The sequence below is a fragment of the Sus scrofa genome, chromosome 1 (assembly GCF_000003025.6).
Source record: "Sus scrofa isolate TJ Tabasco breed Duroc chromosome 1, Sscrofa11.1, whole genome shotgun sequence".
NCBI classification, from domain to species: domain Eukaryota; kingdom Metazoa; phylum Chordata; class Mammalia; order Artiodactyla; family Suidae; genus Sus; species Sus scrofa.
Window position 1 is genome coordinate 100650317 of NC_010443.5, and position 17788 is coordinate 100668104.

Consider the following 17788-nt stretch of genomic DNA (forward strand, 5'->3'; position numbering starts at 1 on the left):
CCACGGGGGTGGCCCTAAAAGGACAGAAAAAAAAAAAATTAGATTTTCCAATTAAAAAAAAAAGGAAAGGGAAAAGAGATGCCAGTCTGCTGGGATTCTGTACAACCACCCTGGGTGTCTTGAGGATTTCTCTCAAGCCCAGTTCTTCTGCTTTCTTGCTAAGCGCATATCCCTTCCCTCCCTCCTCCCATCCTTCACACTGATGAGTAAACCAAATCCTTTATTGTCAGTCACCTTGGAAAATGAGGGCAGCATTATATCTGGACTCACCAGGCTGTGCAAGCATACGTCTGGATGAGCAGGCTTCCGGGTCCAGATTTCAATAAACATGGACAATGCCAGGCTGGATGATGATTTTGGACTAATTAAACTTGAATTTTCTCAGAGGACCAGATCCATCACAGGGACATAGAATTCATTGCAACTCCTTCCTTAAAGGCTGAGGAAGGTCTAAGTGGGGAGGCAGGTGGGGTGGAGAGGGGTGCGTGACTTGCCAGTCATTGCATCATCTTGACCCCACATGGCCAATGGGAACCCAGGGCAATAAGCCCTTCCTGCTCCTGTCTGGTTTCTCAGAGTTCTCCTAGGGTTTTTTTTCTTTGCCTTTCTCCCCTTCTGTTGCTATGTCTCCTTGGCCTCTGCCCCCTCCCCTGCCCTCCACCAGCCTGCTGGGAACTTGGCTATCTTAACCCAGGGACCCATAAGGCTTTCCTGTTGACAAAGAGCTTCAGGGCAAGCTTCAAAGGCTTCCTGTGCCTCCTTGTTGATGAGGACACAGAAGGATGGAATGGGCTTCCCCAAGGTCACCCAGAGCCAATGTGAGCCCAGACTTTCTGTTATGAGTCCAAAGTCTTTCCACTCCAGGAACCCTCCCTCCTTAACTCTACAGCCAGTAACATCTTTAAGATGCATCCATCAGTGATGAATTCTCAGATTTTTATTCATAAATAAATGGCATCTCCTCAACTGGAACCTAAACCCTCTGAATCAACTCAATATATTATCAAACAAACACCAAAGGAAGCAAAAAAACCCCAAACCCAGAAAGTGTATCTTGTCCCTGGGTAGGATCTTATCCTTAGATCTCCTAATCCTTCCTACTACCTCCCACCCCTTCCCCCACAAACAGCACTTTGGGGTATGCGGTAAGGTTTCTGTTTCCAAAAACTTCCTCACAGGTGCCTCCTGTGGACCTGCTCACCAAGACTTCCCCAAATCTGGGGACTGCTCATTTGCATATATATATTAGTCCTACCCAGAGAACAAAAGCTGGTTGATGTGTTTCATCCATTAATTATCTCTAATACTCACATTATCCCATATTTGGCCAATTGGGATTCTCCTTGGCTCCTGAGTCTTTGGTAGCTTCTTTTCTATCCCTTATGATGAGGATACTCTAGGCTCATTATTCATTTCTTGTCCCAGACATTTCTCCCTGAAGCTCTTATTTCTTTCAGGGGGAAATAGAACCCTACTGTCAAAATCTGGCTGCTGAACGCAGTTAAGAAGATTACTTTGTGTGTATATTCTCACCCCATTCAACCTCCTCCTCCTCTTCTTTTATGGAGCATATAGTTAATACATATTTTACTCCCTCTTTTTTCCTCCTTTTATTTTTAAAGTCCAGTATTTTTACAAAAGTATGGTTTGTTTGCTTTGCTTTTTAGGGCTGTACACTCAGCATATGGAAATTCCCAGGCTAGGGGTCAAATTGCAGTTATGGCTGCAGGCCACAGCCACAGCAATGCGGGATCTGAGCTGCATCTGTGACCTACACCACAGCTCACAGCAACGCCAGATCCTTAACCCACTGAGCGAGACCAGGGATCGAAACTGCAACCTCATGGTTACTAGTTGGATTCGTTTCTGCTGCGCCACTACAGGAATTCCTAAACTTTTTTTTAAATGTGATTTTTATTGTCAAACTTAGAGATTACAACTTTTTTTTGGAGCTATCAAGTTCTAAAAGAAACTAGTACTTGTATCTCTTCTTAGACAATGTAACTTAGAAAAATCTTAACTCCATTTACTCCATTTCTGATGTGTAGACTATTGTTATGGCCCCCTGCCCTGTAGCCTATGAAGCTTTAAAAAGTAGTGCTCTGTCTTTTATCTGCTCTCTGTGGATCAGCAAATGCAGCCAAGCTCTGGACTCCTACCTTTCCTACCTGGGTTTCTGTTCTTCACAAGATCTTGGCCCAGTAATGAGTTTTCATTCTCCTGTTAGCTCTATGGTACCTTCAATGATTTTTATATTTAGTCTAGCTTTTCTAGCTATCTTTGGTGTTACAATTGGTCCTATTTACCTATTCTGTCATTGATGTCAGTGGAGGTCTGGTACTATTGACTGTAATTCTACTGGATGAAGGCAATTGAACAGATGTGGGGCAGGTATTGCTACTAATAGAGCCGTCCACATCCCAGAGCCCTTTAGTGTCTGTGGTCTCTGGGAAGGGGGACCCGCCGACCCAGCAGGTGATACTGTTCTGGGGTGGGGGTATGTGGCAGCCAGCCTTAGGACCGGCACATGTTGCTTATCTGCCTGAATAAACACAATCCAAAAGGGCACCCGATGTGGCCTGTGCTGCCCTGAGCAGATTCTGGATCAGTGCCTGGGCCCTGTGCCATGGAGGCCTCCCTGGCCTCTATAGCTCAATGTGAAAACAGACTCTTTGTTCCACTTTCACAAAGATGGACACAGCAAGTGCTCAGTGCAGGTTCAAAGACCAGGGCCAGTGGTCAGAGTCAGCCCATCCTTGCCAGGGGCCAAGGAAAGGTGAGAGACCTGCCATCCCTGCAGCTGCTGCCTTGTCTGCTTGTGACTCCGAATGAAACTGCCATTGCAGGTGGGGACTCTGCATGACCCTCACTGGCCAGAGTGCAGCTTGGGTCTGCCTCCAAGCCTCACATACTGCTACTTCCTTAGTGTTAGGGACTGAATTGTGTGCCCCCAAATTCATATGTTGGAGTCCTTACCCCCAATGCCTCAGAATGTGACTGTATTTGAAGACAGAGCCTTTAAAGAAGTAATTTAGTAGGCATTCCTGTTGTCGCTTAGCAAGCTAAGGAGCCAGCATAGTGTCTGTGAGGATGTGGGTTTGATCCCTGGCCTTGCTTAGTGGGTTAATGATCTGGCATTGCTGTGAACTGGGGTATAGATCGCAGACACGGCTCGGATCTGTCGTTGCTGTGGCCAGCAGCTGCAGCTCTGATTCGACCTCTGGCCCAGGAACTTCCATATGCTGTGAGTGTCGCCATAAAAAAAAAAAAAAAAAGTGATTTAGTTAATGAGGTCATGAGGGGGCCCCAAATCCAACAAGCCTGGTATCTTTATAAGAGGGAGAGATACCAGAAATGCAGATGCATGGAAGAAAGGCCAGGTGAGGACACAGCAAGCAGGCAGCCACCTGCAAATCAAGGAGAGAGGCCTCAGAAGAAAAAACCCTGCTGACACCTTGATCTGGGACTTGCAGCCTCCAGACTGTGAGAAAATGCAGCCAAGCTCTGGACTCCTACCTTTCCTACCTGAGTTTCTGTTCTTCACAAGATCTTGCCTGTGAGAAAATGCATTCCTGCTGCTTGAGGGCCCCCCTCCCTTCCTGCTGTGGTACTTGGACATGGAAGCGCTGGCAAACGAATGTACTTGGGGTCAGACCCTCTCTCAGTTGACGGGAAGGTGATGGTGGGAACTCTGTCCTCCTGGGAAACACCCCCACCCCACCTGGTCCTGGGGTCTTGGGCTTTGTTCCCTCTATTTGTGTCTGGGTCTGTTCGCCGGGCTCATTTTGTCTTCCTCACCCGCTTCCCAGTGAGAAGAATCTAGCAGATTGCTGCCTCAGAGGCTGAGAGCCCAGATGGCTGGGGTTTCTGTCCCCAGGGGACCTGGCGCTTGAGTTCCCGGCTGTGCTGGGGGCACAATAGGACTGTGGTTTGGACTTGATCCCAGGTCCCCACACCACAGTGACAGTGACACTTAGCTGCCCCATGGGCTTGTTCACAAATGTACCATTTCAGACTTTACCACCTGCACTGCTTTGTTTCTTAAGAGGTTTTTTTTTGGGGGGGGGGTGCATGGCTGCAGCATGTGGAAGTTCCCAAACCAGGGATCAAACCCCAGCCACAGCAGTAACCAGAGCTACTGCAGTGACAGCACCGGATCCTTAACCTGCTGCGCCACAGGAGACCTTTAGCGTTTCTTTTTTGGGTCCTGTGGACCCTGGTGCTCTTGGGAAGCCTGAGAATGACCTGTGGCCCTTGCCCTCATGGATGTGACAACCCTGACCAAGCCCAGTGACCCTTAACCCAGCATCAGTGGAGTCAGTGAGCCCTTGAAACTTCAGTCCCCAGAGAGGAGTGCCAGCCTCACCTGGGGCAGTGACCTCACCTGCCTGCAGCTGCTCCCGGGAGGCCGTGAGTGTTCACATCACATCTCATGTGCTTCATTAGGCAGCAGCACGGACATGAAATTCACTTTTTACTAATTGACCACAAAGCACGAGAAACTAAGATTTCGAGTCCAAGTAATGATGCTGGTGATAAACAGCCCCTGCTTAAATTCCTAGGAGCACGCCAGTGATAACATACCTCCCACAGGCTCCTCCTCTCTGCTGGTCCCAAACCCTCAGAGACTGTAGTTCTCTCAGCATAAACCCTCAGTCTAGGTAGTTGTGGATTTCCCATTCAAACACCGAAGTGGTGATTCTTAAATCTGAGTCATGTACAAACCTCTTAAATGAAGGAAACGACAAGTCTTATCCTCCCCCATGGCTGGTTTAACTGATTTTGCTTATGATATTACTTAAATAAGTCTGGACGCCAAATTATTTAAACTCTGTATCCTTTTTTTAATCTTTATTTTTATATTACTCAATGAATTTATTACATTTATAGTTGTACAGTGATCATCACAACCCAATTTTATAGCATTTCCATCCCAAACCCCCAGGACATACCCCCACCCCCCAAAACTCTGTATCCTTAATATCTCTTATAGAACTCTAAAACCGAAACCAGTGTACAAACGAAATACAGAAAGTTCCAGAGTTCCCTTGTGATGCAGCGGGTTAAGAATCTGGTGTTGTCACTGCAGCAGCTCAGGTCGCTGCTGTGGTGTGGGTTCGACCTCTGGCCTGGAATTTTTCACATGCCATAGGCGTGGCCCCTGAAAAAAGAAAAAGAAATATACAAAGTCCCTAGACCATCGAAACTCCACTTAGCTCACTTACTTTAATGTGACCTGATGGTAATTTTCTGAGCCCAACACTAATCCCTGGGCTCAATGACGGCCCCTAGGGGGCGCAATGACCCCGTTCCTTCCTGTCTTCCCTGGGGAGACTGCACACCTTTCCCTTGTATGGGACACCTTGAAGGGAATGAATGAAACCCTTTCCTTTATTCTTCTTCAAAAATCCTATGTGGCCCTGCAATCTCCAGAAACAATTATGAGATGATGTTTCATGTGATACGGAACAGGTTTAACATTAATTTTTTCAAGATTTTCATCCAAATGAAAGTTCAGATTCCCATGAGGGGTCATGGGCCTCCTGCGTGGGATGGGTGCTTCACGGGGTGTTTGCAGATCCCTGTCTTAAAAACCCCTGGGTTTGAGGTTCTGGCTGTCACGGGAGGAGCTCTTTGTTGGCTCCAGCTACTCTCTGGCCCTGCGGGGCTGAGGTTCCCCCAAAGGTGCCAGGTCCGCCTTGTTTTTGTTATGCTTCCCTGGGTGGAGCCAGGCCCTGGCACATCTGCAATTCAACCAAAACACAAAGGACTCTTCAGTGGCCCTAGGGATCATCCCCACTGGGCTGGGCCCCCAGCTGTCCCTGGAGTGTCCCCAGGTCTCTGGGAGGGGCCTCTGCCACAAGCAGACCCTGCAGGGGGAGGGGAGGACTGGCTGCTCACTGTGCCTCCCCCAGAGGAAAAAATAGCACTTGGGTCTTTGGAAAAAACTAGCAACTCACAGGACCGGAATAGCAGCTGGAGACGGATTTAAAAACAGAAACACCTGCCTTCGAATTGTGACAGGAAATGAGATTTCAGAAATGCCACAGTGAGGCTGGGGGAGGCAGGCAGCTGCCCCTCCCTCATATTTCCTCCATCTTTGGCCGCCAGCTGGGCCCATCCCCAGGGAAAGCGTGGTGGCTGCCCAGGCTGGTGCTGTCCAGCAGCGGGTACTGCCGGGCTGGCCCCAGGGAACCCCTGGCTCCAGGGCGGTAACAGGGAGCTGGTCCCAGAGACCACCCAGAGCCACCTTCCCTTGGTGGCCTGGGCAGCTCCTGGCAGTCTCTTTAGGGGAGGTGGGGTGGCGCTGTGTTCAGTCTACTGTCTCCACGGTGGGGTGTGTGCTTCACAGAAGATGTGGAGGGTGATCCATGGGGCGGAGGAAAGAAAATAAGAGCCCATCTATTTGGATGAGTGGTTTATTTCAAAAATGAAAGAGAAAGCTAGGCAATGAACGTTATCAATGCTGAGTTCTGTAAGACTGAAAGACTGTGTGTGTGTGTGTGTGTGTGTGTGTGTGTGTGGCCCTGGGAAAGGGAGAGGTTGTGTAGGAGAAGGGAGAGGGGATCTTAGCACTTTGCAACTTCATGTCCCCACCAAGGGGACCTGAGAGATACTGTTAATCTCTTTTGAAGTAAATGCTCATGAAAAGGACAAGTGGCTTTAAATGATCGTTGAAAGGAACCTTGGGTGGAAGATAACATTAACATGGAAATCTCAGGGGCAGCGCCAAGGGGCAGAGCTGACCCTCTCCTGAGCTCACTGTCAGCCCCATGCTTTAAGCAGCCCTGACAGAAATTACATCTGCAGTCATTCATGTGGAATGTTTCCTGAAGTGTATGTTTCACCACAAGAGAATATTAATTTCATCTTTATCTCTCGTCTTTCAAAATCTTTTTTGGATACTTTACTTTGTACATGGTTTTTTTTTTTTTTTTTTTTTTTTTTTTTTTTTTTTTTTAGGGCTGCACCTGTGGCATATGGAAGTTAGTTCCCAGGCTAGGGGTTGAATCAGAGCTGCACCTGCTGGCCTGCGCCACAGCCACAGCCAGCAGCGTGGGATCCGAGCTGGATCTGCGACCTACGCCACAGCTTGTGGCAACGCCAGATCCTTTAACCAGTTGAGCAAGGCCAGGGATTGCATCCACATCTTCATGGATACTAGTTGGGTTCTTAACCCACTGAGCCGCAATGGGAACTCCTAGTACGTGGTATGTTAATAGTACCTAGATACTGGGAGTTCCTGTTGTGGCTCAGCGGTAACCAACCTTGCTAGTATCCATGAGGATGCAGGTTCAATCCCTGGCCCTATGCAGGGGGTTAAGGATCTGGCACTGCTGTGAGCTGTGGTGTAGGTCACAGACATGGTTCAGATCCCACGTTGCAGTGGCTGTGGCGTAGACTGATTTGACCCCTAGCCTGGGAACTTCCATATACCGCAGGTACGGCCCTAAAAAAGACAAAAAAAAAAAAAAAAAGAAAAGAAAAGAAAACAAACAAACCTAGATATCATTTATAAAGTAAGATAACTACAGGGCTACATGAACAGCTTTTCGCCTCCAGGGCAGGGTGGGCCACACACAGGCTGGAGGCTGCCTGATCTCAAACTTCAGAAGCCTCAGAATCACAGGTCACTGAGTCCACCCCAGAGGGTCTGGTTCAGGAGGTCTGGGGTAGGACGTGAGAATTTGTAGGTTCCCAGGTGGTGCAACTTGTTGGGGGCCCCCTGGTCTATAGAAATGACCACAGTCTAAGGGGGACACAGGGAGTTCCCTGGTGGCTCAGCAGGTTAAGGATCTGGCGTTGTCACTGCTGTGGCTCAGAAATGCTCAGGCTGTGATGACAGAGGGTCTGATGGATTCCCTTTGTGGCCACAGCTATTGCTGCTAACCTCAAACCATCAGTAAGATAACGTCGGTTCAGTGGGGCCAAAAAAATGCTATTATTTGTCCTTCTCCTGCTGCCTTCTATGAAGGGTAGGTCTTGCTGCCTGAAAGCTCTGGTTGCTGCCTCTGTGAATTGGGGGAGGGGAGGAGGTCTGTGAGCCGAGAGAGGGTGAGCTAAGCTGCCCTGCGAGGGAAGCAGTGGTGGCAGAGGGAAGGAGGAGCCTCCCAGCACAGGGGAGACGTGCGAAGGGGGCTGTGAGCCCTGGGGGCGGCCACACACTGCTGCTCTGTCCCCTCCACATCCTTAGAGCAGGGCCAGGAGGCAGAGTCCAGCACCCATATCTGGTGGCAAGGCCTGGCCACAGCGTGGAGCCTTTGTGGCTCCCTCTCCCCTGCAGCTCCCTCCCATCCATCGTCACATCCACTTTTCTTTTTTCTATCTTATTTTTTTATACTTTTCTTTCTTTCTTTCTTTTTTTTTTTTTTTGTCTTTTTAGGGCCACACCCACAGCATATGGAGGTTCCTAGGCTAGGGGTCTAATCAGAGCTACAGCTGCCAGCCTACCCCACAGCCGCAGCAACGCCAGATCCAAGCGGCATCTGCGACCTAGACCACAGCTCATGGCAATGCCGGATCCTTAACTCACTGAACAAGGCCAGGGATCAAACCTGCAACCTCAGGGTTCCTAGTCGGATTCGTTTCTGCTGTGCCATGACTGGAACTCCTTGTATGCATTTTCCTAGGAGATGCTTGAAAGCCAGAAGCAGAAACACATCAAGGCAGAATTTCCAGCCCAGACTAGGCAGTAAAGGGTCAATGTCTTTTATATCAGACCCCAATCGCCTCCACATACCTACATGCCATATCCTTCCAAGGGAAGGCCTGCTGTACTATGGCTTTTCTGCACCTGCCTTCATTGGCTGTCAAGGAAAAGCATTAGGATCCCAGCCCCAGGCACGCAGCCTGCAGGGAGAAGGGAACAGGCTGCGTGGCTACTGCCCAGCCCACAGCTCCCTGTGCTGGTGCTGCTCTGCCGGTGCTAAGAGGACCCTGAGCTCTTTCCTTCTCCAGCCTTCCTCGTCCAGGGCCCCGAGCTTTGTCTTTAGGGTGAATTAAGGAGCCTCCTTTCCCTATAACTTAGTGCCCAAAAGGGGCCAGTGTGAAGACAATCAGTGAGATCTGGGTCCAGATCCCCGGGCCCTGCACTGAGCCTCAGTTCCTTGATCCGTGAAATGGGGTGAAGAGGGTGCTGGCAGCACATGGTCCCTAGGATGAAGTGAAGTGTGTGAAGTGCCGGCTTTTTGGCTGCTCCCTTGCATCCTCCTTATTCTGTGCTGATCCAATTTGCCTAAATTCCCAAATATCCCCCGTGCATCATTTTCCTGAGAACTAACCAGGAGACTCTCATCCTGGTGTTCCTGGGGCATTAACTCGTTCTCTCATCCACACACATGTAAATATTAAATGCCGGCCGCTTGTCAGACCATAAACTAATGAATGTATAAGAAGAAAATGTGGTGAAAGGGCTATTCGTCAGAAGGGGCTTAGGGCTCTGCTGAGCCTCCCTGGGGATTATGCTGTTGGGTGGAGTGGGGTGGGGCAAACAGCAGGCACTGTCCCATTTCCTCCTGGAGGCAAAGCAGCAGCAGAACCACAGAGGGGCTGCTAGGCCTAAGGGCCCAGGTGAGACAGAGGTAGGCCAAGGTGGGGGGCTGGCCTGGTCTCTGCCTTGATCTGGGTGGGGGCGAGGCTGTTGGTCTACACACATGCCTGCTCCAATCCTGAGAGCTTCCGAGTCATGGCTTTGGACTCAGACCTGGATGTAGACGCTGCTCCCCTGCTCTACCCCGGGGAAAGTCAGTTTAGTGGTCTGAGCCTCAGTTTTTCCATCTGTAAAATGGTGAGAATGACGTCTCCTTATACCCTCTGCTCATGAAAACCAAATGGGGTTGTAAGAGGAAGCACTTTCAGGATGACAGCATCTCACACCCCACATCTGCTGTGTGGCCAATCCAAGTGTTAGCGCACAGCAACCATCTCGTCCTCTGATGGGCTCTTCTATTTCACAAGCAACAAAGCGGTCACAGAAGTGAACGTAACTGCAGCATGGAGCAATCTGACCTTTCAGCCTCCTTATGGTGGGCACGGAGCTGCACAGATGGATGTGGGGAGAGAAAAGAACTCTTATTGGTGCAGCTGTTGGGGCTCCCCCTCCATGGCCAGCAAGTGCCAAAGCCGCAGCTCTCAAGAGGCCCCAGCAGATCCAGTGGTGCTCCAGATGCAGAGGCTGCTCAGACAGGCTGGTGGGTGGCCGTCCCCTTCTAGTGGGCCCAGTAGACTACACATGGCAGCCACCTGTCTGCCTGGGGGACTCACTGGTCTCCTGCTCACTGTTCTTCCCCAACCCTTCTAGCAGTGCTTCAACTCACAAAGCACAGCCCTCCCTGACCAGAGGACACCTTAGAGCATGGGTCTGGTGCTGTTTTTCTATGCTTATAAGCTAAGCATGGTTTTCACACTTTTAAATGGTGCGAAATTCTCAAAAGAAGAACAATATTCTGTGACGTGACAATCATATGAAACTCAAATGTCAGTGTTGATAAATAGTCATTTGTTTCCTTGCGATGTATTCTACGTCTGCTTTCTACGCTACTGGAGTTGAGTAGTTGTGACTGAAAATATTTACTATCTGGCCCCTTGCAGAAAATGTTTGATGATCTCTGGCTTAGAGAAACCTCCTTTCCAGGATCATTTGCACTTTGATTCACACGTATGCCTTAAGCAAAGGAAATGAGACTCTAATGGTGGAATTTAAGCATCTATTTATGGCAGGTGGCTTCCTTTGGCTGAACTGGACAGGGGAGGCTATGAGGGAAATTAGAGCCAGGTAACAAAGGGACAGACAAAAAGGCCACAGGATGTCAAATGCAAGACTGGAGTTCCTAATTCCAGCTTCAACTAACCAATGATTAAGGTGATTTTGAGAAAAATGGCTTTTCTTTTCACACCCTGCTGCTTTTTTCATCCACCCAAAATCTGCCCTCTTTACCTCAAACAGGAAGGTGATACCTGTGAAATGTTTTGATACCCAAAGCATCACTCAAATACAAAGTTGGGTCAATTCCACTGCCTCCTGAGAAGCTGCATTTCTTCCTTCCAAGGCAAGGGACACAAAGGTGTCTGCAGGTACAGCCACCTTGTTCTCATCCCTGGTTGAGAACTTGGTTTGATAAGACTCTTAAAGTTTTTGTGTTATGGACATTTTAGCCATTCTTAGGCCACCCAGAAGGTCCCTGACTGGTGTACCTGCCGGGTTGTGGAGGCACAGATCTGAATCCCTCCCTCCCTGCCAAGGGAATCTCATGCATGGTCCAGCATGCTTGTCAGAGCTGACTCACTGTTCTCATTATAACAGACGTAGTAACTAATAAAGTGATTTAAAATGTTCTTTGTAAATAACTGCTCTGTGTTCCTAACATTGGCCCTCTCAAAAGTTCAGGAGAGACTCTCCATGAGGAACTCGGGTTTCCAGTAGATTGTTTATTTGCAGTCAGGAGACTGGCATGGAACAGCCTTTTCTCGAAGCTGTCCAACATGCCTTTATGAACCACCCCAGGAAGTGGCTTCCTTTTGTGGCAGTCTAACTTTCCGGTTCCTAGAAACCACTGATTCCAGTGGCACCCAATGACCATGTGTCCCCTGTGTGGCCTGAGGCCTGGAATGGACCACAGCCACATCTTATCTTACTTGGACACCAACGTGCACTGCAGTCTGTATCGCAACCAGATGCACCCCACACCTGAATCCGTGCCAGGCAGTTGCACCAAATTGCATCCCCTGGATTTTTTTGTTGGTAATAGCTAGCCCTTGTTGGCGGTGCATGTTGGTCAGTCCCTTCCTGGTCCTTTTTTCATTTGGGCCAAGGGCAAACAAACCTGCCCAGAAGGAAGAAATTCAATCAGCATTAGAAAGATGCACTGAAGTCCTATTTCCTAAACTCTAGGGGAGATCTCAGCAGGAGGGGAAGACCTGGCTAGCAGAACAGAGCCCATTTCCTGGGTCTCTCCCTCCAGGCCAGGCTGAGAGCTGTGCCCAGTAGACAGATGTTAGTGGGAGGGAGCTCTGGATGGGAGCTGGGTAGGGAGGAGAGGTCTGGGAGAGGGAAGGGCAAGGGGAGGTGCTGGAAGCACTTCCTGAAGACTTGTCCTGGCCCAGTTTTCCACTGCCATCCCCGCAGCGGGGGATGGGTCCAAAGGGCGCCAGCACAAACGGGAAGCAGGCGGGACCAGAACTTCTTTCTGGGGCCAGAAGCTTTATGGAACCCGGCTGCTGTCTTTATTGGACACTCCATCCCTCAAGTATCTGGACTGCTGGGCTGAAGCTCACCTTTTTCTCTGGGAGTCTCAGAATGCATGTTTTTTCCTCTCCTTGTCACCTCCCCTTTAGTGAAATGGCACGTGGATCTGCTCTACACTCAGGGTTTGGGCTGGATGCCCTGTGTGCTAACACCCCCACCCCTGGGGCCAGCCCCCTGGCTGGCTTCATTCTGGGAGGTGAGGACTCCATCGCCAGCCTGCTTCCCAACTAGAATCAATGCTGTCTTTAGGCCGGTCCTGATGCCTCCAGACCGGATGGGGGCCCTCCAGGATGTCCAAACACGGTGTCTTGTTGCGGCGGCGGGGTGTGGGGCGGGGGCAGCAATGTGGGATGGAGTCCACCTTAAGAGAGGCCCCATGTGGCTCGTGCCTGCTAAGGGGGCCAGCCCGGCCTTCAGATGTTGCAGACAACAGGATGCTGTGTGCAACCCACCCCTTCCCTGAGGGCTGGGAACTCAGTAACATGGAGTAGGAGATGCACGGTTGTCCGGAGAGTCTGCGTATGATGAACACAGCCGAGTAGACAGGTTTTTTTGTTTGTTTGGCTGTAGCATGCAGCACCTTGATGTAAGAGCTCATTTCCCAGACCAGGGATTGAACCTGGGCCATGGTGTTGCAAGTGCCAAGTCCTGACTGCTAGACTACCAGGGAACTCCCCGACAGGTGGTTTTTTTTCGTTTGTTTGTTTTTTATGAATAGAAATTCCCATCCAAGGACTGTGATTTACCATAATTAATAGGAGCTGTGCATCCAGAAAGCTTTAAATACTACAAAAGGGAGCTCCCATTGTGGCTCAGCAGTAACGAACCTGACTAGTTATCCATGAGGATGTGGATTCAATCCCTGGCCTCACTCAGTGGATTAGGGATCTGGCCTTGCTGTGAACTGTGGTGTAGGTCACAGACCTGGCTCAGATCTGGTGTTGCTGTGGCTGTGGGTGTAGGCTGGCAGCCGCAGTTCCAATTGGACCCCTAGCCTTGGAACTGCCATTTGCCGCAGGCGCAGGCCTTTAAAAAGACAAAAACAAATTAAAAAAAAAAAAAAAAAAAAAAGCTACTTTTTTTTTCTGAGGAAAGGAAGGCTCCAGGTGGGCACCATGGGAGGTTGTTTCCAGCCAAATGGGCAGCTCAGCTTCCCCAAGCCTTGCTCTGGCCTCAGAGCTTCCTGGTTTCCAGTTCTAGCAGCCTCACGGAGTCTCACTTCCCCCTCTGCAAACGTTGTAACCGCCCTGCCTCTAAGACCCAAGGAAAGGTCAAACATCATCATAAAAGGAATTCTGGAATAAATAAAAAGAAAGGCATTTAAGAAAGAGCGTTGGGAGCCCCCCAGGGTGTGGACTCTGGAGTAAGAAGCCTTCTCCCTGGCTTGGGCCTCAGCATCCACATCTGTAACTGTCAGAGTTTCCCCTCTTTGTGTCATCTTTCCTGGTCAAAAGATGATGTTTGTTATTCACGCAGAACTTCTTGTTCCTCTTTTACCTGTGCTTGGAGGCAGCTGCAACTGTGCAGCCTCTGAAGCCCTCAAGAACCTGGCCGTGGGGAAGTCCAGGCACTGGCTCAAATGAGAGAGGACTTCCCAGAAGCACAAGGAAAAGGACCAACGCATGTGAAGCTGGCGGATTTCTCTCCTGACGTAGCTTTGCAGACAGTGAGAGCGTGAAGGGCTCTTAACGACCGAGATCCCACCTGCCTCAAATGAAAGCAGTAACCCCAAGGGGTATGTGATACGTGATTAATGTCTCCCAGGCTCGTTGATTTTGCTCTTGGAGGTGTATGCGGGAAGTTTAGTAATTTAAGGTATTTTAATACCAAAGATGGATGTTTGGAAAATGCGCGTTGTTCATTGATCAAGGGTAATCAAGAGATTTTGGGCTTGCGGTTTTTAACAAGGCTGGCTTTAGAGAGTGTGACACCACCACTGCCACCCCTCCATAGAGCCTCGCCTGGCCCACCCACACCAACTGAATCAGGCCTTGCGGGTGAGGTCCAGCACTGGTGAGGCTCAAAGTGCTCCCAGGTGACTCTAATGTTCGGGTAAAATTAGCCTCACCAACTCAAGGGCGTTTGTTCTCGAAGCTTAGGTTAGGTGGTAGAGAGGTCTGGAGCATGCTGGTTTCTGGTCTCTGTAGATTAGCTCGTGATTTTTTGAAAGTCTAAGTGATACAGTGACAGAGCTGTTGGGGAACTTTGCTGGATCAAACGAGTTCGTATCCCATCCTAGAAGATTCAGAAGTCCCTGGGTGTTAGTTCCAGGAAGCCCTGGTGCCGCACAGCATGGTTGCAGATCTGCCAGGGAGGACCAAGGTCTCACATGTAGGTGACTTCTCCCATCTTTTGAGAATGCGGAGCAAATGCTCTAAGCCCTGTAAAGACAGCCTCTCCCAACCCCTCCTGCGGCCTGGAGGTCATGCTTCCTTCATGGAACCAGGGTCGGATGGGGAAAGCACATAAAAATGAGATTTCTTAGAGAGGGGCAGATGTCCTCCTGTGTTTTCAAATAAAATCTCGGCATCCAGAACATGGATGTTTAGGCAGCTTTGTTCTTCATTGTGCTGCAAACAGCACAGCATCTTTTACCAAACAGATTCTGAGGCAACCTGATGGAACTGCCAGGTGATGGACAGTGTGTCCCAGGTGGTGGGTGCAGTAGAGGGAAGGCCTAGGTATCTATAAAACCAGCCCTTGGGGAGCAGTGGTCTGGGCCTGGCAGCAGCAGGATCTCTAGGGGACCTGAAAAGTGTGAGAGACAGTTTTTGGAGGGGGGCCCAATGCTCAGGAGTACAGACTTTGGCATCTGCATCAACATATAAGCTGCCCAAGGCCAAGAAAACAACATAGCAGGGGTGTGAGAATCCCGCCAACCTGGGCTGAATGCCAGTTCTGCCCCTCACTGTGTGACCCTTGCCAGGTTCATTCATTTGGGGTGGTTCTCTTGTCTGTAAGAGGACCTCTTGCTTGTCACAGAGTTAAGAATTAAATGTGACCGTATATAGGAGTTCCTGTCGTGGCACAATGGAAACGAATCTGATTAGGAACCATGAGGTTTCGGGTTTGATCCCTGGCCTTGCTCGGTGAGTTAAGGATCTGGCGTTGCCGTGAGCTGTGGTGTAGATCACAGACTCAGCTTGGATCTGGCGTTGCTGTGGCTGTGGTGTAGGTCAGCGGCTATAGCCCTGATTAGACCCCTAGCCTGGGAACCTCCATATGCCGCAGGTGCGGCCCTAAAAATACAAAAGAAGACACACAAAATATATGTGATTGTACATAAAACATTTAGTCGCATGTTTAATTCGGGTACTCATAAATGGTGGTTATTTTAGCCATTTAAAAATGTTTTTCTGGGAGTTCCCATTGTGGTGCAGTGGAAACAAATCTGACTAGGAACCATGAGGTTGCGGGTTTGATCCATGGCCTTGCTCAATGGGTTAAGGGTCTGGTGTTGCTATGAGCTGTGGTCTAGGATGCAGATGTGGCTTGGATCCCATGTTGCTGTGGCTGTGGTGTAGGCCGGCAGCTGTAGCTCCAATTCCACCGCTAGCCTGGGAACTTCCATAAAAGGGAAAAAAAATGTTTTTCTGTCAGTTGCCCATAGAACATCTAGTATGTTGAACTCGCTCAAGTTGGCTAAATGAGGGCTCGGTGGAATGTTTATTTAAATAAACTCAAACGTTTTTCTAAAGCACCGGATCTTAACTGGGGGCAGTTTTGCCCCCCAGGGTACAATTGGCAGCATGTGAAGGCATTTTGGATCGTCACAACTGTGTGTGTGTGTACAACTGAGGTCTAGTAGGTGGAGGACAGAGATGCCACTGAACAAGGCACGGGACAGTGCCTCCCTCCAGCCCCATTGCTGAGGCTGAAAGCCCCTATGTAAAGGGAGAAGCTGAGGTCAGCCCCCTCAGATAAGGAGATGGAGGGGTTGGGGTGGGAGAAGCAAACAGGCTTATTATAAATCTGGGATCTGGCAGCAAATGAAAATTACACACATCCTGGAAGAGGAATTTTTTTCCCTCAATTTGGACACCTTCAGCAGTTATCTCTCACAGGGTTAAGTTAGAGAAACTGGATTCAGAATTAAGACTCATTATAAGTCAGTGGACTGATTTAAACCATTTTGGAAAGATGAGAAAAAGCAGTAGCAATAAGAGGATCAGACCAGGAAAGCAGCTGGAGGGTGAAATGTGGTTTAGGAAAAGGAAAAGGCATCACATAGTAACACAGTAGTAAAATAGATGAGGCCCATCTCTCATTTTTTCTTTTCTAAGAGAAAGCAAATTACATACTAAGAGACTATTGGTAAAGTTTCCATGATTCTGGAAAGACCGATTCCCCAAAAAGTTAACAGTTATCTGCCTGGGCCAGTATCTTTTTATGATATGGCCTCAAAGATGAAGTTAAAAACCTATGTCAAAATCCTGATTTGGGAATTCCCGTCGTGGTGCAGTGGTTAACGAATCCGACTAGGAACCATGAGGTTGTGGGTTCGGTCCCTGCCCTTGCTCAGTGGGTTAACGATCCGGCGTTGCGGTGGGCTGTGGTGTAGGTTGCAGACGTGGCTCGGATCCCGCGTTGCTGTGGCTCTGGCGTAGGCCGGTGGCTACAGCTCCGATTCAACCCGTAGCCTGGGAACCTCCATATGCCGTGGGAGCGGCCCAAGAAATAGCAACAACAACAACAAAAGACAAAAAGACAAAAAAAAATCCTGATTTGACCTCAGTTTCAACCAGTTTTGACATTTCGTTTGCTTCTCAGAGCACTCTAAGTGCCCAGTTTGAGCCCACAAATCAATTTTGAAACAAAACTTGGTGCCTTAGTCTAGCCTCAGTCCCTTATGGTCATGATAATTTGAGAATACTAATGAACCCTATGTTATTAGGAAGTGCTGCTGAAATCTTTTGATTGGCATGTCCAGGAATTAGGAAACCACTGCATTCTATGAAAAATGCTCACCCCTCAGTTGTAAGCAACTTTCTTGACATTTTCTATGAAATCTTCCTGAAAATGCTTTTCGATTGGGGGATTTTTATCATTACCTTAAGCCAGTCACTTAAACTCTTAAGCCTCAGCTTTTTCTCTCTGCAAAATGGAGATAATAGTCCCTCTACCCCTAGGGCTGTGGGAAAGATGAAATAAAATTACGCACCTGAATTCATGTTGCACTACCTGGGTCACCTAACTAAACTAAAGGTCGTACTCTAAAATCGGAAATCTTTTTACTTTTACTTGTCGTTGCTCTCAGCAGCACCTCAACATTTTTTCAGCGTCATGCTGGGTTTTGCAAAGAACCAGAACAAGAGGGCTGCTGCCGAGGAAGGCAGATTGTTTCACAGCATCTCCAGGTCTTAGTTTCTTACTGGAATTTCATGTAGGTGATCATTTCCATTTTACACATAAGGAAAATGAGCTTCCCAGTACATCATTTGCAAAGTATGGCATTAGATGCCCTTTACGGAAGCCAGAAAATAAGGAAACTTGAAATACAGTCCAAAGCTAGCGGGGGCGGAGAGGGGGGGGGCTAGCCCAGGA

The 17788-nt window shown here is 49.0% G+C and overlaps 1 long non-coding RNA gene across 2 annotated transcripts in view; it reads left to right on the forward strand.

The window, feature by feature from the left end:
• LOC106506676 overlaps positions 1–17788 on the forward strand; it is a 39163-nt gene that overhangs the window by 12887 nt on the left and 8488 nt on the right. The window contains exon 2 of one of the 2 annotated variants that reach the window (XR_001302119.2): positions 13754–13979. This is a non-coding gene — a long non-coding RNA (uncharacterized LOC106506676). The remainder of the gene's footprint in view (positions 1–13753; positions 13980–17788) is intronic. The other variant, XR_002344399.1, reaches the window with a different exon arrangement.